General features: G+C 43.8%; 1 protein-coding gene and 1 long non-coding RNA gene across 3 annotated transcripts in view; one reads left to right on the forward strand and one right to left on the reverse strand.

Moving 5' to 3' along the window:
• Nucleotides 1-25,181, reverse strand: part of ZNF827 (zinc finger protein 827) — a 377,001-nt gene that overhangs the window by 284,978 nt on the left and 66,842 nt on the right.
• On the forward strand, nt 7,012-22,286 carry LOC115091792. 2 transcript variants are annotated; one of them, XR_003856821.1, is made up of 3 exons: nt 7,012-7,165; nt 7,251-7,466; nt 22,119-22,286. It is a non-coding gene; the product is annotated as an uncharacterized LOC115091792 (long non-coding RNA). The 2 variants fall into 2 exon arrangements; XR_003856827.1 differs by having other exon boundaries at nt 7,251-7,447.

A 25,181-nucleotide genomic window follows, 5' to 3' on the forward strand; every position in this document is an offset into this window, starting at 1 on the left:
TCCTCCGGGTTAAAGGCCTCCTGTCCCGCAGAGCCGGCGCAGCCGAGACGCTGTTGGGCCACATCTGACACACGTGCCCGAGAACTTTACCCCACCTCTACCAGGAGTTAACATTTCCAGCGCTACGAATCTGTGCACCTCCCTGCATTGGGAGGCAGTGGCTAATACGTTCGTTCGCATGGAAATGCCATGCATGGGTGCTAACTTAAATGCACAGCGTTCTGCGCACATGCTTTGTCTGGAAATCTCCTTGCTGCATCGCGGTAAAGTGAATGCTGAAAAAACGGGCGCACAACTGCAAGTTAAACTGCGTTCTGCCGAGCACACCTTATTGCACTGGCCTAGGAGACAGGTAAAAAACACATAATTTGAAAAATGCTGGCTCTAAAAGTGCCCTAAATCTGAGGCTCTAAGGAGAGTTGGGAATCCAGACGCACTCCTAAATCCCGAACTTGCGTAACAAATCCTATTGCAGCCCCCATCAATAGTCAAAGCTGGTGGAGCTAAAGATGCAGAAGAGCCTCAGCTTAGGCAGCACTGAAAGGCAGGTGGTTTTGCCTTAACCAAGTGTTAATGGCCTGTTGACATTTTGAAAGATTATCTACAGTCAAGGCCGTGTTCTTTGATACCAGACAAATTAGCTGTATATCATCAGCAAAAAGTTTCAAATGGTAGCAATGATTTCACAAAGGAGCAACGCGCTGAAGAACACGGACGAACGACAGGGCAGAGCACCTGCCAATCCCCAGTCTCAATAGCTTGCCAGGAAGGTTTTAGGGGTCACTGATCTTATAGTGCAATACAGAAGAAAGAGTCTTACTCCAAGACACCCTTCTCCCCCAGATCACTCTCTCCTTCCCCCAGGCTCAACCTGCGGCTTTTCCCTCCCCCAGGCTCGACCTTCTCCAGCTCTCATGCCCCTTTTTGTCATAAACCACTCCCCAGACTTGATATTTCCCTCCCCCTCAGGTCAATGCCCCCGATTCAACCTACCCCCTCCCCACCTATTTCTTGCTCTCCTTATCCCCCCCCCAGCAAGATTCTCATAAGAACATAAGATAAGAACATAAGAATATGCCATACTGGGTCAGACCAAGGGTCCATCAAGCCCAGCATCCTGTTTCCAACAGTGGCCAATCCAGGCCATAAGAACCTGGCAAGTACCCAAAAACTAAGTCTATTCCATGTAACCATTGCTAATGGCAGTGGCTATTCTCTAAGTGAACTTAATAGCAGGTAATGGACTTCTCCAAGAACTTATCCAATCCTTTTTTAAACACAGCTATACTAACTGCACTAACCACATCCTCTGGCAACAAATTCCAGAGTTTAATTGTGCGTTGAGTAAAAAAGAACTTTCTCCGATTAGTTTTAAATGTGCCCCTTGTTAACTTCATGGAGTGCCCCCTAGTCTTTCTATTATCCGAAAGAGTAAATAACCTATTCACATCTACCCGTTCTAGACCTCTCATGATTTTAAACACCTCTATCATGTCCCCCCTCAGCCGTCTCTTCTCCAAGATGAAAAGTCCTAACCTCTTTAGTCTTTCCTCATAGGGGAGCTGTTCCATTCCCCTTTATCATTTTGGTAGCCCTTCTCTGTACCTTCTCCATCGCAATTATATCTTTTTTGAGATGCAGCGACCAGAATTGTACACAGTATTCAAGTTGCGGTCTCACCATGGAGCGATACAGAGGCATTATGACATTTTCCGTTTTGTTCACCATTCCCTTTCTAATAATTCCCAACATTCTGTTTGCTTTTTTGACTGCCGCAGCACACTGAACTGACGATTTCAATGTGTTATCCACTATGACGCCTAGATCTCTTTCTTGGGTTGTAGCACCTAATATGGAACCCAACATTGTGTAATTATAGCATGGGTTATTTTTCCCTATATGCATCACCTTGCACTTATCCACATTAAATTTCATCTGCCATTTGGATGCCCAATTTTCCAGTCTCACAAGGTCTTCCTGCAATTTATCACAATCTGCTTGTGATTTAAATACTCTGAACAATTTTGTGTCATCTGCAAATTTGATTATCTCACTCGTCATATTTCTTTCCAGATCATTTATAAATATACAAGCCGTAAAGCCCGTTAAAACGGGCTACATCCCTCTGTCTCTCACCTCCCCCTCATTCTCTCTCCCCTCACTCTTCACCACCCCCCTCCCCCACCCACTCCTCTCCACCCTCCCTCTCCTCTCACTCAGTCCCCCCTCTCCCTCACTCCCTCCTCTCCCCTCACTCCCTCCCACTCAGTCCCCCCTCTCCCTCCCACTCACTCAGTCCCCCTCTCCCTCCCTCCCACTCAGTCCCTCCCTTCACCCACCTCCATTTCCTCCCGGCGCCGTAAGCGCGACTTCCCGCAACCCTCACCCGGCTCCATTGACTCCTCCCGCTCCTGCCGGCAGATCTCGCGGGGGTCACTCCCGCGCGCGCGGCAGTGACCCCCGCGAGATCTGCCGGCAGATCTGGGGAGGAGAAGCAGCGGCACCGCGCGCGCGCAGCGCCGCTGCTTCTCCTCCCGCTCCTGCGGCCCCACCGCCATTTTTTTTTTCTGATCGACGTCCTTGCCCGCACATGCGCAGTAGAGCTGCGCTCTACTGCGCATTTGCGGGCCGTCGGTCACAGGCCATTTATAAGGTAGATTAAAAAGTAAGGGTCCCAATACAGATCCCTGAGGCACTCCACTGACCACTCCCTTCCACTGAGAAAATTATCCATTTAATCCTACTCTCTGTTTCCTGTCTTTTAGCCAGTTTGCAATCCACGAAAGGACATCGCCACCTATCCCATGACTTTTTACTTTTCCTAGAAGCCTCTCATGAGGAATATTGGTATATAAGAATTCAAATAAATAAACTTTGTCAAACGCCTTCTGAAAATCCAAGTATACAACATCTACCAGTTCACCTTTATCCATGTTTATTAACTCCTTCAAAAAAGTGAAGCAGATTTGTGAGGCAAGATTTGCCTTGTGTAAAGCCATGCTGACTTTGTTCCATTAAACCATGTCTTTCAATATGTTCTGTGATTTTGATGTTTAGAACACTTTCCATTATTTTTCCTGGCACTGAAGTCAGGCTAACCGGTCTGTAGTTTCCCGGATTGCCCCTGGAGCCCTTTTTAAATATTGGGATTACATTTGCTATCCTCCAGTCTTCAGGTACAATGGATGATTTTAATGATAGGTTATAAATTTTTACTAATAGGTCTGAAATTTCATTTTTTAATTCCTTCAGAACTCTGGGGTGTATACCATCCGGTCCAGGTGATTTACTACTCTTCAGTTTGTCAATCAGGCCTACCACATCTTCTAGGTTCACCGTGATTTGATTCAGTCCATCTGAATCATTACCCATGAAAACCTTCTCCATCATGGGTACCTCCCCAACATCCTCTTCAGTAAACACCAAAGCAAAGAAATCATTTAATCTTTCCGTGATAGCCTTATCTTCTCTAAGTGCCCCTTTAACCCCTCGATCATCTAATGGTCCAACTGACTCCCTCACAGGCTTTCTGCTTCGGGTATATTTTTAAAAGTTTTTAGTGTAAGTTTTTGCCTCTACGGCCAACTTCTTTTCAAATTCTCTCTTAGCCTGTCTTATCAATGTCTTACATTTAACTTGCCAACGTTTATGCTTTATCCTATTTTCTTCTGTTGGATCTTTCTTCCAATTTTTGAATGAAGATCTTTTGGCTAAAATAGCTTCTTTCACCTCCCCTTTTAACCATGCCGGTAATCATTTTGCCTTCTTTCCAACTTTCTTAATGTGTGGAATACATCTGGACTGTGCTTCTAGAATGGTATTTTTTAACAATGACCACGCCTCTTGGACATTTTTTACTTTTGTAGCTGCACCTTTCAGTTTTTTTCTAACAATTTTTCTCATTTTATCAAAGTTTCCCTTTTGAAAGTTTAGCACGAGAGCCGTGGATTTGCACACTGTTCCTCTTCCAGTCATTAAATCAAATTTGATCATATTATGATCACTATTGCCAAACGGCCCCACCGCCGTTACCTCTCTCACCAAGTCCTGTGCTCCACTGAGAATTAGATCTAAAATTGCTCCCTCTCTTGTTGGTTCCTGAACCAATTGCTCCATAAAGCTATCATTTATTCCATCCAGGAATGTTATCTCTCTGGCATGTCCCGATGATACATTTACCCAGTCAATATTGGGGTAATTGAAGTCTCCCATTATTACCGCACTACCAATTTGGTTAGCTTCCCTAATTTCCCTTAGCATTTCACTGTCCGTCTCACCATCTTGACCAGGTGGACGGTAGTATACTCCTATCACAATAGTCTTCCCCAACACACAAGGGATTTCTACCCATAAAGATTCAATTTTGTATTTAGTCTCATGCAGGATGTTTATCCTGTTGGACTCTATGCCATCCCGGACATAAAGCGCCACACCTCCTCCCAGGTGCTCCTCTCTGTCATTGCGATATAATTTGTACCCCGGTATAGCACTGTCCCATTGGTTATCCTCTTTCCACCATGTCTCTGAGATGCCAATTAAGTCTATGTCATCATTTACTGCTATACATTCTAATTCTCCCATCTTATTTCTTAGACTTCTGGCATTAGCATAAAACATTTCAAAGTTTGTTTTTTGTTTGTATTTTCATTCTGCTTTTTAATTGATAGGGATAAGTTAGAATTTTTTTTAGCTCAGGTGAGTTTTCAGTTACAGGCACTTGGACTACTTTTCTTATTACTGGAACCTCACTGCCGGGATGCCCTAATTCTAATGTATCATTAGTATCCTTTGAAGATACCTCTCACCGAACCATGCGCTGCTGAGCGTCTGTCGGCTTTCCCCTTTGTTCTAGTTTAAAAGCTGCTCTATCTCCTTTTTAAAGGTTAGCGCCAGCAGTCTGGTTCCACCCTGGTTAAGGTGGAGCCCATCCCTTCGGAAGAGACTCCCCCTTCCCCAAAAGGTTCCCCAGTTCCTAACAAAACTGAATCCCTCTTCCTTGCACCATTGTCTCATCCACGCATTGAGACTCCGGAGCGCTGCCTGCCTCTGGTGACCTGCGCGTGGAACAGGGAGCATTTCAGAGAATGCTACCCTGGAGGTTCTGGATTTAAGCTTTCTACCTAAGAGCCTAAATTTGGCTTCCAGAACCTCCCTCCCACATTTTCCTATGTCGTTGGTGCCCACATGTACCAAGACAGCCGGCTCCTCCCCAGCACTGTCTAAAATCCTATCTAGGTGACGCGTGAGGTCCGCCACCTTCGCACCAGGTAGGAATGTTACCAGGCGATCCTCACCCCCACCAGCCACCCAGCTATCTACATTCCTAATAATCGAATCAGCAACTATGACAGCCGACCTAACCCTTCCCTCCTGGGCAATAGGCCTTGGGGAGATATCCTCAGTGCGAAAGGACAATGCATCACCTGGAGAGCAGGTCCTTGCTACAGGATCCTTTCCTGCTGCACCCGGTTGATGCTCTCCCATCATGAGACCTTCTTCCTCCAAGGCAGCATCAGGTCTGCCAGTCTGAAGTTGGGACTTGGCTACTATGTCCCTGAAGGTCTCATCTATATACCTCTCTGTCTGCCTCAGCTCCTCCAGGTCTGCCACTCTAGCCTTCAGAGATCGGACTCGTTCTCTGAGAGCCAGAGGTCCATATTCAGCAGCTCAACTCTGGAATGCCCTTATCCCACCCCACCACCACCATTTAGCCAGCTAACTATTTAGTTGTATAAACAGCATTTCCAGCTAACTGGCTGCCACAGGATGTGGCCAAATATTCAACAGCCAGTATATCACTAGAGCAAAGATGCACTCTGCAATTGGTGTGTATAATACAAATATTCAACAGCGCCATTTAACCCGATAAATTCAAACTTATATGGCTAAGTGGTGCTGAATATGAAGCTCTCAGACTTGACCCACTCCCCTGCCCCTCACCAGGCTCTAACCAGTAACCTTCCCTCTCAGTTATCTTGCTCTCTCTTTCCCCAGCGAGACCTCCAGCTTTCTCTCTCTCTCTCTGCTCCTCCCTCCCCAGCGCTCTCTCTACTCCTTGTTTCCCCAGTAAGGCATGTTATCAAATTCAGATAAATAAATTCTTCCTTCTGGCTCCCAGTCCCCACACCAAATTCTGCAAGACAAGGGCAGAATTCTGCATGGGAGAGGAATTCTGCGCAAATTCTGCGCGACCATTCAGCGCAAAGATCCCCCTCCTAATGGCACAGAGCAAGGCCCCTGGTTCAGTGTTGCCAACTTCTCCTTGAAAAAAGTCACTAGATCCCACTGTGAAAAGTCTCCAGATTGGATAAAAAGTAGCCAGGACCTTATTGTTGCATAGTGGCATTGGTATCACTGGTCACTCTAAGATTGGTGCAGATTGAGCAGGGGTAGGGGGGAAGAGGGATGACTCACACTCACATCAACTCTCTTGTTCTCTTGGAAACTGACAGACATACACATACACACTCATTCTCTCAGACTCTGTCACACACTTTGGGACACAGACACACACACACACACAAAATGACTCTCTCAGAGACACTTTCTATTTTTCACACACACACACACACACACACACACTCACGCTTCTATTGCAGCTCATGTGCCTACTTAGCGAGTGTCTCCTCCCCTGGACTGGCTAACCAAGGGCACTTCATCATCATCCATGTAAAGTTCCTAAGCTTGTTGCCAGCATTACTCAGCCTGCAGCAGTCATGTTTATTCTTCCTTCTCTCCCTTCCCTCCGACCATGGTGGCTCAGCCCCACTGCCCTTCTCTAGCTCACACAGAAGCCTGACTAGCAGGACACAAAACTTCCCCCGACTCCCAGCAGCACAAAATATAGAAATAAAAGATTACAGAGGATAAAACATAGCCCTCTCCTTGTCGTCTGTTCTTCAGCTGCTGTCAGTGTCGTTAGGTGATAATAAAGTTGCAGCTCCTTCTTTTTTTTTTTTTTGCTGGTTGTGATTTGTTCCCTCTCATTCCAGCAGAGAGAGCTGAGCCGTGAGGTCATCGCATTCTAGGGGTGGGGAGAGGCTGAACCAGCAGAGCCTGTTCTGAGGCGTCAGGGGCTGAGAGAGAGGGGCAGCAGCAGGAGGCACGGCACTCCAGCCAGAGGAGGTCTCGCTTTCTTGCACAGCTGAGCTTCCAGATATGCCTGGTAAGCAGGGACCCCGATAGACATTTCAGAGCAGTGACAACGTGGCTAGATTTGTAGCTAAATTAGCTCTCTGCTGCATTCACAGCTCTAAAATCTCCATCGGGTTCAAAAAGTCGCCTGATCTAGCAACTTGGCAGTCCTGCCCTGTTTCCCACAGCTCGCGGTCCTGCTCCCTTGCCTGTGAATGTATGCAGACACAGGACAGGAGACGCATCCAGTGAGAGGCCAGGAGGACCTGCTGGGAGGGCTTGACCACACGAACCCCAGGAGGAAGCTGAGAAAGTAAGAGAGTCCTGAAACTGTGAGTGAAATTAGAAAAGCGGTTGCATTGTTAGTTATTGCAAGTTTAATGTCAGATTAGGGCTATTCTTTTGTAAATTTGTGGCAAGAGAGCCTGATGCTCTGTAGGTGGGAGGGTGGAGCTCTCTAGAGGAGAGGACCCTGATGCTGGGGCAGGGGAGAGGGAGAAGTACCCTTGTGATGACTGCGTGGGTCAGCCAAAAAGCCAGGATGGGCCGGTGGCATTTGCCCTTGCTTACCAGTGCTTAATTTATCCCCAGACATTAATTCACATGAACCGGTAGGTGGTGGAGCAGCCACTACTGTCTGGACCAAGCCATTTCCCCAGGACTGCAGCACTAAGGAACCAAAACACCTATTGGTTTTGGGGAACACCGAGACCTAACACCATTAAGCGGATGCCACTTGCCATGCCACTGCTGTTTAAAAGTTGTGCGTGAACCCTTCTTTGTTGCATGTCGTCACCAAACCCCACAGCCTCAGGAACATGCAACAGTATGTCAGAATGCAACTCCACTGAATGATAACTCGTCTTTTGTTCTGCTTATGATATAGTCATCCAGTTTAATATTACATCACAAATATTTAAATTTCAGCCGAGCATAAGGAAAAGCTGAGCAAGTGAGCTGGGAAACTGGCAGTGGAACCTGATGCTCCGCCGGACAACCTGCCATTTGAAGTTAGCACTCATTCACGTCCTGTCCTACAAAAGCCGGTTTCCATCTGGCACACACATTTCCCCAAAAGCAGCCTGGAGCTCCACCGCTGGGATCTGACATCATGTTTGTGCCACCTCCTTCCAGGAGCCGAGCTGGGGAAGTAAAATGATGGCCTCCGCCATCACTGAGCCATGGTGTTAGTGGCTGCACAGGACAGGATTCCCCCCCCCCTCCCCCCACACACACACACTCCCTCCATCACCATCTCCAGTGCCCTCCATCCCACTTCCACCCTGAAGTTTATTTTTATCCTGGATTGGGCTGCAGCAGCAGCGGAGGAGATGAGCAACATCTGAATCCTCTTCCGCTGGATTTGGGCAGCAGGGGTGGCCCCGGAGTGGTGGTGCCTCCACTGACACACTCCAGTGGGAAGAAGTGGACCGGTGTGGGTTGGGCCTTGCTTAAGTCAGGCTGCTCCAGCTGCATGAAGCAGAGTTAGGAGGGGAGATGCTGTTTCAGTGGCTGCACTTAACAGCAGATTTCGGGGACCACAGTAGTGGTGATAGTTGGGCCGTGAGGAGACAGAGTCATAGACATGGCGTCAATGGGGCTACACCTGAGGTGGTGGGAGAAAAGGGGACATGGTGACTAATATGGGTAAAACGTGGAGAGACAAGCAGCAAAAATGGTGGTGGGGTGAGTGTGTGGAATTTTACAGCCACTGGCATCCTATCATTTATAATGAGCATTTTAGCTAGTAATAGTGATAAAATATCCATATTTATATAACATCCTATCCCAAGAGCCTTCAGAACAAATAAATTACTGAGAGGTTCACAGATAAAATACGAGAGACCATATTTTGGTCATGACACGACTCTGCAGTGTTTCGTGCGTTTACAGGTTAATGGAAAGGATTACAGCACTACACCCGGAAAACAGTACAGGGGATGAAAAAAAAAAATGCAGCAGCTCAGGAATGACCCCAAAACAGCTCCATGTACGACTGTGTCAAGATCCCTTAGCTGCTATCCGCTAGTGGGGGAAAAAACCAGGGCCAGACAGCCCAACTCTAAAATGCATTTAGGGAAGAATCAGAAACTCCAGTCTTTGTAAATTCTGAAAAGGGACCGACTGGCTTGAAAGAAAGTTCAGGTACTGTATCTTTGTTATCAATCCAAAAAAATCCAAAACAAAACACGTATCACAACCTACAAAGATTCTAGTTTGTATCCTGGAGTGACAGAGCTACTAGAATTTGAGCCACAAACAAAACCTATTTAAAAAAAAAAAAAAAAAAAAAAGATTATTTTTAACCTACTCCTCACTTTACAATTGCAACATTGTTCTGCGGGAGAAACCCCTGGCAAGAGATCAGTGAGCAGGGAGTGTTACTGTAACTTTCTGTTTCACTCCTGGTTCCTCCGGCTCCTCTCTATCAGTTAATAGCTGGCTGAGAGCACTTTCTCTCCCTCACGCTGTATCGCTTTAATTTAATAATTAAAGCAGAAGGGTCGCCTTCCTGCTGCAGAGACTCATGTAATCGTGCAAGGAGAGAAAAATAAATAAATAAAGAATCGTCAGGCCCATTGCAAAGCAGGACGATCCACGCAGAACGAATGAAGCCTGATTTCCCAGACATGCAATGTCTGTGGGGTGAATAAAAAAAACCCCCCAAAAATACTAGCCCTGTTAGAATCTCACCGCCTCTGCTGAAAGGTTATTAAGGAGGGGGCGCAAACTCCTTTCTAAATATAATCCAAGGTCTGAGAAAATGACCATCAATTGTCTTTGACATTGTTAGGGCCTCTCAGCCGTCCTCTTGGACCCATCATGGGCCAAACACGTTCTTACTCTGCAGGTTCCCTTCCGGAGCCTGGGCGGAGGGGACAGAAGTCATTGGGTTGGGCCGGGGGGATGGGGAGACAGAATACATTTGAGTGTGTGAGAGTGAGAGCTTGTAGGGGGGGAGACAGAGAGTTTGTGCTCTCTTCCCCCCCCCCCCCCCCCCCCCACCAAATACTCACACTAATGTACACCAGTCTCGGGGTGACCAGAACTCAAAGGTTTCCGGGGAGGTTTATAATTCGCTCCTGCACAGACAAATAGCAGCAAATAGGCCAGTAACTAGCAATATCTTTAGGGCCTTAAAGTTACAGCCTCACCTTCCCCTCTCGAGCCCCAGAGTCTGTCTGTACCTGTGACGGAGCATAGTGTGCGACCTGCTTATCCACCTATCCTATTTTATAAATGCAGTAGCACCTTTATAAAGCGCTGTTCCAGCGCCTGAGGGACACTAGCCCAGCCGGGCTACGTCTACTGCTCACTACTGCCACCTCTGGTGGCTTCATCACATTGTCTAATAAAAGATCAATCTCTGTGTTTGTGTGTCCTCAGCTGAGCCTGACCTGTGGCTCCTCACGGGACTTCCCCCCCCCCCCCCGGGCGTGGTCAGCTGCCACAGTGTCCAAGGGTCCACCCAAACCTCACTAATTATAACACTGAACAACCTCACGCGATTCATCCTCTGCTTTCTCAATCTGTCCCTCAAAAGAGTATTTCTTAGCTTCATTAATCTTAAAAGATAACAATTAGCCAATTTATGCCATCTCAATTTATCTTCCCAATGGCGAGATTTAACCCATATCTTTTCTTTATTTATTGCTGATAATTTTTATTGTTTCACACAATGACAAACATAGGTTTGAACACTGTCAGGTAGAGACAACAAATATGATACAAAATGTACTGTCCGTCTTAACAACATTATCTCACTGAAACATTTTACACTACTAACAACATCACTGACATCTTTTTAGCTCTTCTTCTTCTTCTCCTCCCCCCACCCTTCCCAAACAGCCAAAGCAATAAGTAAATCTTTATCTTCAGCATCAAAATCCTGTAATTCCCCTCTCCACTATACACCATAACACCACATCCATAACCAGGTGTCACAAGAACAAAGCTATGATATGCATAAAAGTGAAAAGAAAAGAAGAGGAGCGCGAGAGAGATAGAGAAAAAAACAAAAAAAGAAATGCTACACAGTACTATAAATCCCCCACCTTTAAAGTCTAATAGGAAAGCCATTGTTTGGGTTAGCTCTCCAATTAACATAACATTCCCAAACCCATTCAAATTTGGAGTATTTTCGTTCTTTGCTGTTAATCTATTCAGCATGTACACTTGGTGTAACCTCTGTACTACAGATGTGATAGATGGAGTAGAGACGCCACAGCAAGATGCCACAGCACGATGAGCTGCCAAGAAAATTTGACTCAATAGGAGTTGAGTATTTGCATCAAATTTATCATCTAGAATGTGCAACAAAACATTTTTAGGACTCATTGAAACCGGTGCATCCACTATCTCTGAATACAGACTTTATCACATCCCCACCACAAATGGTAAAATATTCCTTGATGAGAACAACTCTCCGGATAAAATCTATGAAGCTTAGCCAGAGTGAGGTACCATTGGCGCAACACTTTATAGCTGTTCTCGTCAGTAGCGCTGATATGGAGGCCCTGCTCGTGTTTAAGTATTGCTGTTTCCCATTCCTCAGTAGAGAGCTCCTCTCCCAAGTCTGTTTCCCACGAAATTACATGTAGTGGCTTAAAATCTCTCTGGTTCAGGACCCCATAAAGTTTGGAAATCACACCTTTTGTTTTCATCGCATTCTGACACAAATCTTCAATATAAGCTGTTCCCATTGCTAGGTCAGCCCTGGCCTTAATACATCTTAGAAAATGATTCAGTTGTAAATAAGCTACGTATTCTGTATTCAGTAAACTGTATTTCCCCAAAGCTGTGCCAGTTCCCCAAATCCCATACCTGTTCCATATTTATTGTTCCACAATCCTTCCAGGCCCTGAATGATTCCAAAGACTGGCAAGGGATAAACTGACTATTATGGAATAGATCCGAAAAGAAAAAAATATTCCCTTTTTCCCCACAAAATCTAGGCTTTCACTTTTTCCAAAACTCCAAAGTGTTAAAAGTACTTGGGGCCATGACCTTTTTTTCTAATTGAAATATATTTTTATTATCAAGGTGACTTGAAAACAAACAGTGGTACATCACAACTCAGCCAGCAGGTTACAAATGCACAAAGAGTTCAAACATACAAGGAACATGAATAACAGCACCTCCAAAAGGCTACTGACTAGGACCCAGCTGGGACCTGAATTGATTCAAGAAAGTGTTTTATACAATTCCAAAAAGGCTGAAGTGGACCAGAGAGGCCGATGTGTGTGCACACTTCAGACAGCTGCCAGATTTGGTTATTCTTGCTGCAAACGCCTTACTCAGGCAATATATAGTCCGGTGTAATATTTTAATATGTAGTTCCCAGAGGAGCACACATTTCATAACATATCTGTTTAAGAGGCAACAGTCTAAGATATCATCAGCCGTAAGCTCAAGTCCAACTTTCCCTGACCATTTCATTGCTAAAGTGCAATAAACGTCATACAAGCTGCTGTCATGCATATATTTGTACATCCTAAAAATCGATACCTTCGAATCCACCATCAAGTGCAATAATCTCTGAAAGGCGCCATTCACGAAGTTCCCCAAACCTGACCTAAGTATATGCTTCAGATAGCCTATTACTGTCAGTAGGTTGAAACTGAAAGTGCTCCATACAATAACTAAAAGATTGAACATGCCCCGATTTCAAATCCATAAACGACAGAAGAGTAGCCACCCCCTGTGCAGACAAAGAATAAAACAATGGGCTGGTGGACCCAGATGGGAGGTTTGTGTTCCTCAATAAGGGCAAAACAAAGAGACACATGCCACAGAAGACCCAGAGGGGATCTCACCTTCTTCCAGGCTTTCCTCAGTGCATGCAGACATTTAATACAGAGGATTCTATAATGGGGAAAAGCTCGTCTGGCCTGGCATGAAGCACATACAGCAAACTCATGGGGGATAGACAAACTCACATTCTAAAGCTACAATTGACTGATGGTCAACAGCATCCAACCATTCTCTAAGCATTAGTAACAAACATGCTATATTATATTTGCATAAGTCAGCAAAGCCCATCTCACGATCGACTTTAGGCATAATCAGCATTGAAAATTTCAAACATGCTCTGCACTCCTTCCAAAAGAAATGGGAAGACAATTGGCGTAAAATTTTATGGAGAAGTACAAAGGGTACCATTTGCAATTTATATATAATCTTAGGGACTAATACCATTTGAACAAGTGCCAAAAGGCCAGCTAGGGATAAAGGAAATTTCCGATTAAGATCGTGAATGAGAGGTTGAAAATTAAGACCGTACCATAAGGTAGGGAAGTGATGGATTGTAATGCCCAAGTATTTAACTTTATCGGGTGCCCAGCACAAAGGAAAATTAGGCCAATTAAGCATTAAATGCCCCAAAATATCTATAGCCTATGACCTGTGAAGATTCAATTTTAAGCCTGAAAAACTACCAAAGACTAAAATACAATCCAGCACTAGGGGATACGCTAATTTTGCCTTTAATAGCATCAGCATGTCATCGGCAAACAACATCAGTTTTAGTTCAAAGGTAACTCCAGTAATCTCACTGCTATCTCTAATTTTATTAATTAGGGGTTACAAAGACAAAGGGTAGCCCTGCCTAGTGCCCCTCTGCAACAAAAAAATGGGAGAAGTTGCACCACTAACACTTATATAAGCCTTCGGGCATTGATATAAGAACCATAGCACACGCAGAATAAACCCTTCAAATCCAACATTTTCCAAAACTGCAAAAAGATAAACCCACTCCACCCTATCAAAAGCTTTCTCTGCATCAAAACTAACTAAAATGGGATCTACTGGTTGATTATGATAACAAGATTCCAGGGCTAGTAACAGAAGTCCAATATTAATGCTTGGCTTCCACCCCATTACGAAGCCAGTTTGCTCTGGGGATATGAGAGATGGAAGGACCCTTTTAATAGTAACAGAAAATGACCAAATGGTCCATCCAGTCTGCCCAGCAAGCTTCCCATGGTAGTAACTGCCACTCCATGCAGGTAGCCCCCATGATTCTGTTAAGGGTAGTAACTGCCACTTCTTGTAGGTTACCCCTTGAGGTTAGTAAGTACCTTAACATAAATGTTGACATCCTTATTGAGCAATGATATAGGCCTATACGATCCCGAATTAGTGAGATTCCTACCTGGCTTAGGCTGCACTATAATAGCCACTTCAGACACTGAGCTAGGAATTTGTTCATCCCTTGCCATAGAATTAAATAATGCCACCAGAGGGTCTGAAATGAGGGATTGCAAGTGTTTATAAAATAAAGAATTAAGACCATCAGGACCTGGAGATTTCTGCAATTTCAACTCCTTAATAACAGAAGTTATTTCAAATGCCAAAATAGGCCTATTTAAACCTTCAATTTGTGCCGGGGTTAATTTGGGAAGGTGCAGATCCTGAAAAAATGTAACTATTTGGACCACATTAGAATAGTCAGAACTGTAAAGTGTCTGATAATACTTCTTAAAAACCTTCCCTATTTGTGAAGTGTAAGTAACATATGTGCCATCTGGTCTCTTAAGACCACTAATAAATTTGGACTGATGTTGAGCCTTAGTCAGGTAAGCCAGCATATGACTGGACTTATTGCCAAGAAGATACAGTTTTTGTTTAAACAAGAAAATGGCATCTTTGGCTTTCTGATGTAGAATATCATTCAGCAATCACTGATAGGTCTGGAATTTGTCTTTCCAAAAAGCAGAATCCAGGGCATTCCGTTTTTTCTTGTAAAAGGTCAATTGTCACCCTAGCTCTAAAATGTTTTGAGATCTAGCTTTTCTTTTAAAGGCAACATAACTTATACTGTCCCCGTGAAGGACAGCTTTAGCAGCTTCCTAGAACAAACCCAGCTAAGTCTGGTGCATGGCATTTGCACTTTCATACAAGTGCTGTTTCTCCTGCAAAAACTTTGGAAAATCAGGCTACAGACTCAACCATTCTGGCATATGCCATTGGTATAACCCAGGAGCCCCACCCAAAGCAACCATTTTACGAAGGACCGGGCAATGATCTGAAATAAGTAAATTCCCTATTCCAACTGTTTCAACAACATTAAAAAGAGATTTGGCTAACAAAATAAAATCTATTCTAGATTTAGTGGGGTGGGCTTTTGCATAATGTGTGGAGTCACGTTCCCCAGGATGGAGAGCCCTCCAAATGTCTACCGAGGCTAAAGTCAAACAAAGAAATGAACCCCATTATATTTCCTCAACTTCGGAATGGTAATAGCGGAGCATCTATCTAAATCTGGGTCAGGTTCACAATTAAGATCTCCTGCTAAAACCACATTCCCACCCCGTAAAGCTGTGACAAAGGCATGATCCTACTGGTTAGGGGCATAGGCTGAAATCAAGATTATCTCTTTCCCAAATAAACCCCTTTTACCATAATGATCCGCCCATCCACATCCTTCCAGGAAGCCTTCAGGAGAAAGGAAACCTGCTTATGAATCAGTATGGTGGTGCCAGAAGAAAAGAAAACCTGAGAAAACCACCCTTCTGAAGTTTACTATGCTCAGTGTCTGACATATGAGTTTCCTGAAGAAAAATAATCTCACCCCTGGATCGACGTAAATGTGATATCACCTTTTCCCGTTTTATTGGGGAACCCATACCAGCTACATTCCAACTTATATATTGCAGATATTTAGCCATATTATACTCCTATTCAGAAAAAATGAAAAATTCCTCTGTAGAAATGCTTACAGAGCACATCATTGCGTATGTTCGAGCAGTAAAGAATCACTAGATACTGTGCAGTGAGGTTACCCAATATAGCCCAAAGAAACTTCTGTGGAGGAACCCTAAAAGTGAATGTGAACCTCCCTGAACATCCCCCCTATCCTCCCCCTCTAAAAATCCTCCAAAGGAAAGTTATCGCTGTCTCCCTTCAATCGAAGGGCCAGGGACACATAGATATGCCTGGGTGTCACTCCCCAACACATAAAGGAAAGGTCTTCCCTAAGAAAATACTCACATGCTAGATAATTCCCCTATGGAACAGGAAGACAAGGAACAGGACTGGGTATGCAAAAACAATAAATAAGGAATAACAAAAAGGTATAGAACCGCACATATTATCAGCATAAGGCCCCATAATACACCCAAAATTATAGCCAGTCTGTCCAATGAGACTTCCGTGCACAAAAGAAAAGTTCGTAGACCTCTACTGCTAATATAAAAGTATAAGGAAAAAAATCTGAGTTCTGGCAACCTAGAGCAAAAAGGTCTCCAAAATAGGCTTCCAAAGCAGTCGCAGTAAGGAAAACCCCCCCAAAAAACAGTCTTTATTGTAAGCCAAAGTCACTGACAACCAAATGCCACTGCTCTAGACGAAACCACAGCAAGAGCAGCAAGCCAACACGCAGCTTACCTTCTCTTACTCCATGGTAGGGAAACCAAGTAAATTAATAAAAAAAAATTCAGGCCACCACAATTTGAGCCACATACTTCTGCGCTTCAGTTAGGGAAGCAAAAGGTGCGCTGTATCATTGTGCCACACCCGAAGTTTTGCTGGGTACTGCAAAGCAAATCTCACTTGTTTGGCAGCTAGCTGTGAAAAAACAGGCACAAACTCCTTCCGTTTGAGCGCCACTTTACTTGAAAAATCTTGAAAGATTTTAAAGAAGGAATTGCAGAATTGCAGAGATGAAGTCTTGCGGGATGACCTCCAGATAGCTTGCTTGTGGACGTAATTCAAAAAGCAGGCAATAACCACTCGCATTTGGGAGTCTCCATCTCTTTTGATCCCCAGTCAGTGAGCTCTCTCAATAAAACCAGCAATTTCAACAGGCAAGCAGAGATCCCTCAGATCGCTCTCTGCCACATCTTCGAGGAAACCCATGAATCACAGATTATTTTGGTGTGATCTGTTTTCAAGCTCTTCAGTTTTTTTGTCCTGAGCCTCCACCATCTTTCAAAGTTGTTCCACTTGCCTCCTGTTATTGAGAGCATTGTCCTTAACCGAGGATACTCGCCCTTCTAGTAGTTTCATCCTGGGACCAAATTCTCTGCAATCTGTTCCGAAATAGAGTCCAGCTTATTAGTGATCACTGCTGTAACAGCCAATGTTAAGGCGCTCACCATCACTTCGTCAACAGCGCCTTGCAGGCCTCTATCCATCGCTGCGGCCATCTTAGAATCTCCTGGTTTTGATTTTTCTCTCTCTTTTTTGCGGGTCTTGACCTGATGGGGATTTTGACATATAGATGATAATGCTCATGTGCACTGTAAAGGACAGAACATGTCCAAATTCTTAAATACCAAAAAACTATCTTTTTGCCACAAAAAAGGGAAGTGACACCCAGAGCAAATAAGCAACACAACCTCACTCGCTCATCATGTCACATGACCCCCTTGGGCCATGATCTTTATACTTCTCCAGCTACTTCTTGGTTGTCATATCCATTGCTCTGAGAGGCATATCCCCCACCCAAGATTGTTCAATTAATACTCACCTTTTCTCGTCTAGAGTTTTATGCCACTCTACAATGGCTTTGAGTTGAGATGCCACATGGTATCAGGCTAGATTAGGAATGCTAAATCCTTCTTTCAGTTTGGTGGGATATAGATCACTTCTGCTAACCCTCGGCGACCAATGTCTCCAAATGTAATCAAAGAATCTTTTCTGCCATGTTTTGATCACATGGTTTGGTACTCCAGTTGGCAGGGACTGAAACAGATACCTCAATCTAGAAAGGATATTCATCTTAAGGACCGCAATTCGGCCCAGCCATGAAAGACCAATATTATCTCATTTCCCAAGATCTTTCATAATTTCAGTCATCAATGGAGTATATCCCCAAATATTTAATTTTATGGGAAGCCACTTGAAAGGGTTCATGGATTTTGAAATTTCCTCTTCAAGTTTTTGATACTGTGATATTTAATATTTTGAATTTGTCCCAATTTATCTTAAACCCTGAGACTTAACTAAATTCCCCCATCTCATATACTATGGACTCCATACTCCCCAGAGTCAAGGTAAACAAAATATTAGAGATGTGAATCGGAACTGAAATCCGAACCGATTCTGGTTCCGATTCACATCTCTACAAAATATCATTGGCAAATAACGATAGTTTATATTCACCCACTACCCAGTCTAAATCCCCGAAGCCTATCTTTCGAACTTATTTTGATGGCAAATAGTTCTAAGAATATTGCAAACAAAACAGGAGAAAGAGGACACCCCTGTCTTGTCCCCTGACCTATTGGAAAACTGTTGGAATATCCCCTATTTATTTTAATACACGCAGAGGGAGACATATACAGGTAGATTTTAAAAGAGTTACGCGCATAACTTATGCGCGTAACCCTTTCAAAACCCCCCTGCGCGCACCATGCCTATTTTGCATAGGCTCAGCGGCGAGCGTAAGTCCCGGAGCTTTGCTATGGGGGGGCGTGTTGGGGGGGCAGCGCAATATTTGGGGCGTTCCGGGGGTGTGTTGGGGCGTGGTGCGGGCCCGGGGGTGTTTCGGGGGCGTGGCCGAGGCCTCCGAATTCGCTCCCGGGCCAGGGAATCGCGCAGCGGCGGCCTAACGGCGCGCGCGAGTTACACCTGTCTGCAGCAGGCGTAACTTTCACGATAAAGGTAGGGGATGTAGATAGAGCTGGAGGGGTGGGTTAGGTAGGGGAAGGGAGGGGAAGGTGGGGGGAGGCCGAAGGAAAGTTCCCTCCGAGGCCGCTCTGAAATTGGAGGGAACGGGCAGTGCGCACAGGGCTTGGTGCGCGCAAGGTGCACAAATGTTTGCCCCCTTGCACGTGCCGACCCAGGATTTTATAAGACACGCGCGTATCTTATAAAATCCGGCGTACTTTTGTTTGCGCCTGGTGCGCGAACAAAAGTACGCGCAGGCATACATTTATAAAATCTACCCCATATAGTTTACCACTCTACTTCTAAAGATTTTCTCCAAATCCCACTTTTTTCTAAGGTCTTAAACAAAGATGGCCAATGCACCATACCAAAGGCCTTCTCTTGGTCAATTGTCAGGAACAATGATGCTATATTTTATTTATTGGCCCACTACATAATATCCACAATCTTTCGCACGTCATCCACTGCCAATCTCCCCGATATAAATCCTGCTTGATCATGATTTTATTCAAGTGCTCAGCTAGTATTTGGGAGAAAATTTATTTTTTATATTGAAAGTTTTATTGTTTTAAATATCAATTATACAGCAACACCTCGTGCTTATAGGCATAAAGTCGTAAAACTTGTTAACAGAAATGTGTCCTATCGTCTATATCAAGTATATTGTACATAAGATTCCCTCCCTCCTTTCCCACACCCATCTGGTCATACCCTTCCACACTCATAAAAATAAATGTTCCAATTGTCCATAATCTCTCTAACTGGCAGCAAACCTAATACATAAGAATCTGAAACTAAGGAACAGTATTTCCTTGCACCCACTGTTCATATGATTTCCACATCTTCTGAAAAGTGTCTAATCGGTCCTGTCGAATAGCAGTCAACTTGCTTAAGTAATAAGCATTAGACATTCGTTTCCAGACGTCCTGAGTCTGTGGAGGTGTCACTTGTTTCCATGCGGCCGCTATAGTCATTCTTGTAGCTAAGGCCACCTGTGTTATGAGCGTGCGATGTTCCTGGCTGGTGTCCGGATAAGGGAAGGTAAGTAAACAACATTTAACCTCTTTTGTTATTGTCACTCCCAATATCTCGGACAGTGTTTTAAATACAGAAGTCCAAAGATAACCGGGCATTCCCACCACATATGTATAAACGTTCCCTCTTGACAATTCCAACAATGACTAGAAATAGTCAGGTAGATCGAATGCAATTCGTATGGGGTCATATACCATCGGAAAAGTAATTTATACCCGTTTTCCAGCAATAGTGCAGATACTGAACTCCTCCCAAATGTTATCACCTTGGGGGTCCTTCTGTAGAAGGCTGGTAAGCCAGTCAACACCCGCTTATGTGCATCCCACAGAGGTAAAGTATGCAAAGTGTGGGGTGAGATTTCACGTCCCACCATTCTATTTTTACGTGAGAGCCATATCTGTTCTGCCAATCTCAGACGGTTAGCTGAGGTTCCTCTATATGAACCCATTGTTTTTTCGGGCAATCTGGCACAACCACCTTTAATTGTGCCGCTAAATAGTATTTTCTAATATCCAGCATTCCTACCCCTCCATGCAATTTTGGGCGATACAATACTTGTCTAGCAATTCGTGGTGGTAGCCGCCGCCAAATAAAATAAAAAATACGTCTACACATAAAGTTTAAAATAAATATCCAGTATGTCGATGGGCAGGGTTTGAAATAGGTATAGTAAGCGTGGTAGAATGTTCATCTTGATAGTCGCTATTTTACCCAACCATGATAAATTCAAAGAATTCCATATTGTTAAGTCATGATAAATCTTTTTTGCTAGTGGTTCATAATTCAGCTTGAATAGATCAACCCCCGTACCCGTCAGATTGTTGCCTAAATATCAAATGTTATGTTGAGCCCATTTAAATGAATATTGCGATTGTAAATGAGTGCGATCTGAGTCATTAAAGCAGATCGGCAGTACTTCCGTTTTTTCATAGTTCATCTTAAAACCCAAAACAGAACTATAAGTGTTTAATTCAATGGCTAATGCTAGAAAAGTTGTATGTGGATGACTTAAAGTAAATAGTATGTTGTCTGCAAACATCAAGATCTTATATGAAGTGCCTCCTATTTCAATTCCTCGGATCGCTTTGTTTTGGCAAATTTTGGTGGCAAACGGTTCAAGAACTAATGAAAACAACAGAGGTGAGAGAGGGCACCCCTGTCTCGTTTCCTGCCCATCCCGAACCTTGCAGAAGAACCCCCATTGACCTTAATGAACGCTTCTGGAGACGCATATAACTGCTGGAGCCATTTGATAAAGCTATTGCCTAGTTGAAACTTCTCCAAGACTTGGAAGAGAAAGGCCCAATGTACTTGGTCGAAAGCCTTTTCAGCATCTAACGACATTAAGACAGATGTTAACTGACGACCTTAAGCTAAGCTGATCAAATTCAGAACCCTGCATACATTATCAGATGCCATTCTCCCAGGGATGAATCCAGACTGGTCTTCGTGTACCAAAGTGGGCATAAGGCTGCCCAATCTATTGGCTAGGAGTTTTGCTAACAATTTCAGATCAATGTTTCATAGCGAGATTGGGCGAAGTGAGCCACATTGTGTATTATCTTTACCAGGCTTAGGTAGAATCGTTATACCAGCTACATTAGTATGGGGTCCCTTTTGAGATTCTCTGAGTAAAGAGTTAAAAGTGCCCGTAAGAAGGGACACTACATGTTCACTTTAGCTTTTATAAAATTTCCCAGTAAACCCATCTAAACCTGGGGCCTACCTGGGCTTCAATTCCTTAATCACCTGGCTGCTTTCTGCCATTGTTATCTCCTTATTCAAAAAGTCCCTTTCTTTATCAGTGATCACAGGAAGTGATACCGTCGATAGATATTCTGATATAGCATCTAAGTGAATAATGGTATCTAAAGCATATAAATCTTTATAAAATTGCACAAACCGCTCCCTGATTTGTGCAGGCTTATAAAGAAGCATTCCCCACGCATCTCTGATTTTTAATATTTGGGCCTGTGTTTGTTGTTTTTTTAAAGTATGTGCTAGTAGTCTACCGGCGTTATTACCACCCTCAAAGTAACATTGTTTAGTAAGGTTTAAATGATGAGCCATTTCTGATATATTTACTTGTTGTAATGTTAACGAGCTAGGTACAACTTCTGATTTTATTTTATTTAGATTTTTTTATTTATATTTTTTATATTCTGCTTTTCGTACTTTTTTCAGCGCTTCAAAGTGGATTACATTCAGGTACATTCAGGTACTGTAGGTATTCTGTAAATCAATGGCTCTTCAGAATCTTTTATGTTCTAGTTCTAAAATACGAATTTGACTCTCTTAAGGTTTATCTTTGTTGACCCTGCATTTTTTTCTTATAGGATGCTTGCGCTATCAGGTGGCCCTGGATCACTGCTTTAAAGCCCTCCCACAGAATCATCGGAGAAATGTCTCCTGTGTCGTTCAGCTGCTCATGTTCTTTGATTTTTTTCACAGATTGTATTTACTATATTCTTGTCCTCAAATAAAGAGTCATTATATCTCCAGAAGCGTTGTCCAGTGTCATCTTGAAGTATACTTATCTCACATATAATAGGTGCATGATCCGACCAAGTGATAATATCAATAGCTGTATTTACTATTTTGGGAGTAAGTCATTTATCAATTAGAAACATATCAATTCTAGAATAAGAACTATGGGCTGCGGAATAAAAGGTGTAGTCTTTCATATTAGTATGCATAAATCGCCAAATATCTAATAGTTCAAAACATGCCATAAATCGTTTCAAGCTACTGCTCTGCTTGTGAGACAGAGAGCTCTTACTCTTTGATGTATCTAATACTGGGTTCAGTGTAACATTAAAGTCGCCTGCCACTATTAAGTGATCCCCTGAAAACCGAGTTAACTGCTTTTGTAATTGTTGATAGAAGGTGGCTTGATTATGCAATCAGGTCTAGCAATCAGGATACCCACCCCTCCATATTTATTGTTAGCCCTGCTGGGAGTCAGGAATGCTCACGGGTAATGGCGATTTCCTTGTAGTAGACCTCCATCTCTACCTCTGAGATGCATCTCCTGAACAAGAGAATATCTGCATGAAGGCGTCTAAACTCCTTAAAAAGCATACTCCTCTTGAAGGGATAGTTCAAGCCCTTCATGTTCGGAGATACTATCTGAAATTTACCCATTGTAAAAATTTATCAGGTTGTGACTCTGGAAGCATGCTTTTAACACTGGGGCACTGACTAAGTACTAATAGTAGAAGAGAAAGTAGAAGGAAAAGTAAATCTTCCTTATCCGAAACACCAAAGTATTGTATATATGATGAGACTTATGTATGCCCTTAATACACAGAATATGAAGTATCAGAAACAATCGTATTATGACCCAGAATCCCCTAATGTTTCCCCCTCCCCCATCCCAACCAGTCATATCAGGCTGATATATTAAGAGCCTAAAGGGTGGCAGATGGAAGTAAGTCCCAGCTCCTCCCTCCAATGTTCCCTCGCCTAAGTTTCATTCAATCTTAGTAAACAGTAAACATAAAGACCCAGTGCAACGTGATAACAGTGCAACATTATGCAAAACCAAAACCAATACACTTATTACCAATTTGGCAGATTTGAGTGAGGCCACATCAATAATGAAAGCCCTCTGGTGCTCAAGCCCCCAGAGTATAATTTTTGTGCCTAAGGTTACAAAATCCCTAAGGCCTCAGTTTTAAAGTCTAATGTACCATCCAACAGGCAAGAACAGTACTATATGATTCCCAGTAGAATCCGTCCAGAGTGGACTATATATAAGCCCTATAAGCCTTACTAACCACTAGAGGTGCTTCACCTTACAGTCCATGGATGCACTTTCAAGAGGGCCAGACCTTTGGAAGATGACGAACTTCCTGAATTTCTCCGCAACATTCGTCTTCCCAACGTGGCTCTCTGCCAACTTGGCGTATCTTTTACATAATCGGAAGACCGCTCTTGTTGGTCTGTCAGTGCAGCTGCTTATATACCAGCTTCATGAAGAATGCGGACAGTCTCCAAAACTGTTTTCACCCTCGAGGACATCAGAGACATTATCTCCATTAGTGAGCACTAAGTCGAGTATAGCTCCCTCTCTTGTGGGTTCCATTACTATTTGTTTGAACAAAGCTACTTGCAGGGAATCCACTATTTCTCTACTATTAGATTTTGCAGATGGGATTCTCCAGTCTACATCTGGCATATTAAAGTCTCCAACGATCACCACTTCCCCCTTCTTTCCTATCTTTTGGATGTCTTCAACCAGATCTCTGTCCAGTTCTTCCTTTTGGTTTGGAGGTCTGTAAACCACTCCAATAAAAATGGATGCCCCATCTTTTTTTAGGTCAGCCCATAGTGCTTCTTCATTGCCCCATCTTCCTTGCAGCTCAGATGCTTGGATATTGTTTCTGACATAAAGAGCCACTCCTCCCCCTTTCCTATCCTCTCTGTCCTTCCTTAACAAGTTATAGCCTGGTATTGCAGTATCCCAGTCATGAGATTCCGTAAACCACATTTCTGTGACAGCAACAATGTCCAAGTCCGCCTCCACCATTAAGGCTTGCAGATCTGGGATTTTATTGCCCAAACTACGAGCATTTGTGCTCATAGCTTTCCAGCTTAAACTGAACATCATTCAATATTTTTTCACCAAAGAATTCCATCTTTGAACCGATGCTGTGACTGACCCCTCTTCGTCATCAACTTCTAATTCCTGCCGAGAATAAAAACAATCTAAATCTATCTTACCTCTACCCCTCCTCTCAATAACCCCCTTAACCTTCTTCAAACAAAGTCCCCACCATACAAAACAGGAAATCAATAACTTTTTGGTCAGATCAAATAACTTCCTGCCCATCTCCCCTTACAACAATCCTTCCCACATTACCAAATTTGCTGAATCAATGACTGTGTCCAGTTTGTGTCCCCCCTGTAGGAGGGGGGGAACTTTACCAGTTGTAACAAATACAAACACGGCTAAAGCAGCTCCAGATCTTTGCACCAGACTATAAGAGAGATCCCTTCTTATGTAAATCAAAATTTCTCCTAATACACTTACATTTTACATAATGTAATGCCACTACCCTTACAAATTCAACAAAATCTTAAACCCCAGTGGGGAATACAACGCTAAAATTTCCACTCTCCCCCTCCCTAGCGCAAGCAGCACATATTCACATTCAGGATGGGCCGCAAAGCTAGGGGGCGGATTTTAAGAGCCCTGCTCGCGTAAATCCGCCTGGATTTACGCGAGCAGGGCCTTGCGCGCCGGCGCGCCTATTTTCCATAGGCCTGCCGGCGCGCGCAGAGCCCCGGGACTCGCGTAAGTCCCGGGGTTTTTTGTCGGGGGTGGGGCCGATCGACCCGACGTTTTGGGGGCGGGGCGCAGAATTTCGGGGGCGGGCCCGGGGGCGTGGCCGCGC

Source organism: Rhinatrema bivittatum, chromosome 1 (genome assembly GCF_901001135.1).
Source record: "Rhinatrema bivittatum chromosome 1, aRhiBiv1.1, whole genome shotgun sequence".
Classification (NCBI taxonomy): Eukaryota; Metazoa; Chordata; class Amphibia; order Gymnophiona; family Rhinatrematidae; genus Rhinatrema; species Rhinatrema bivittatum.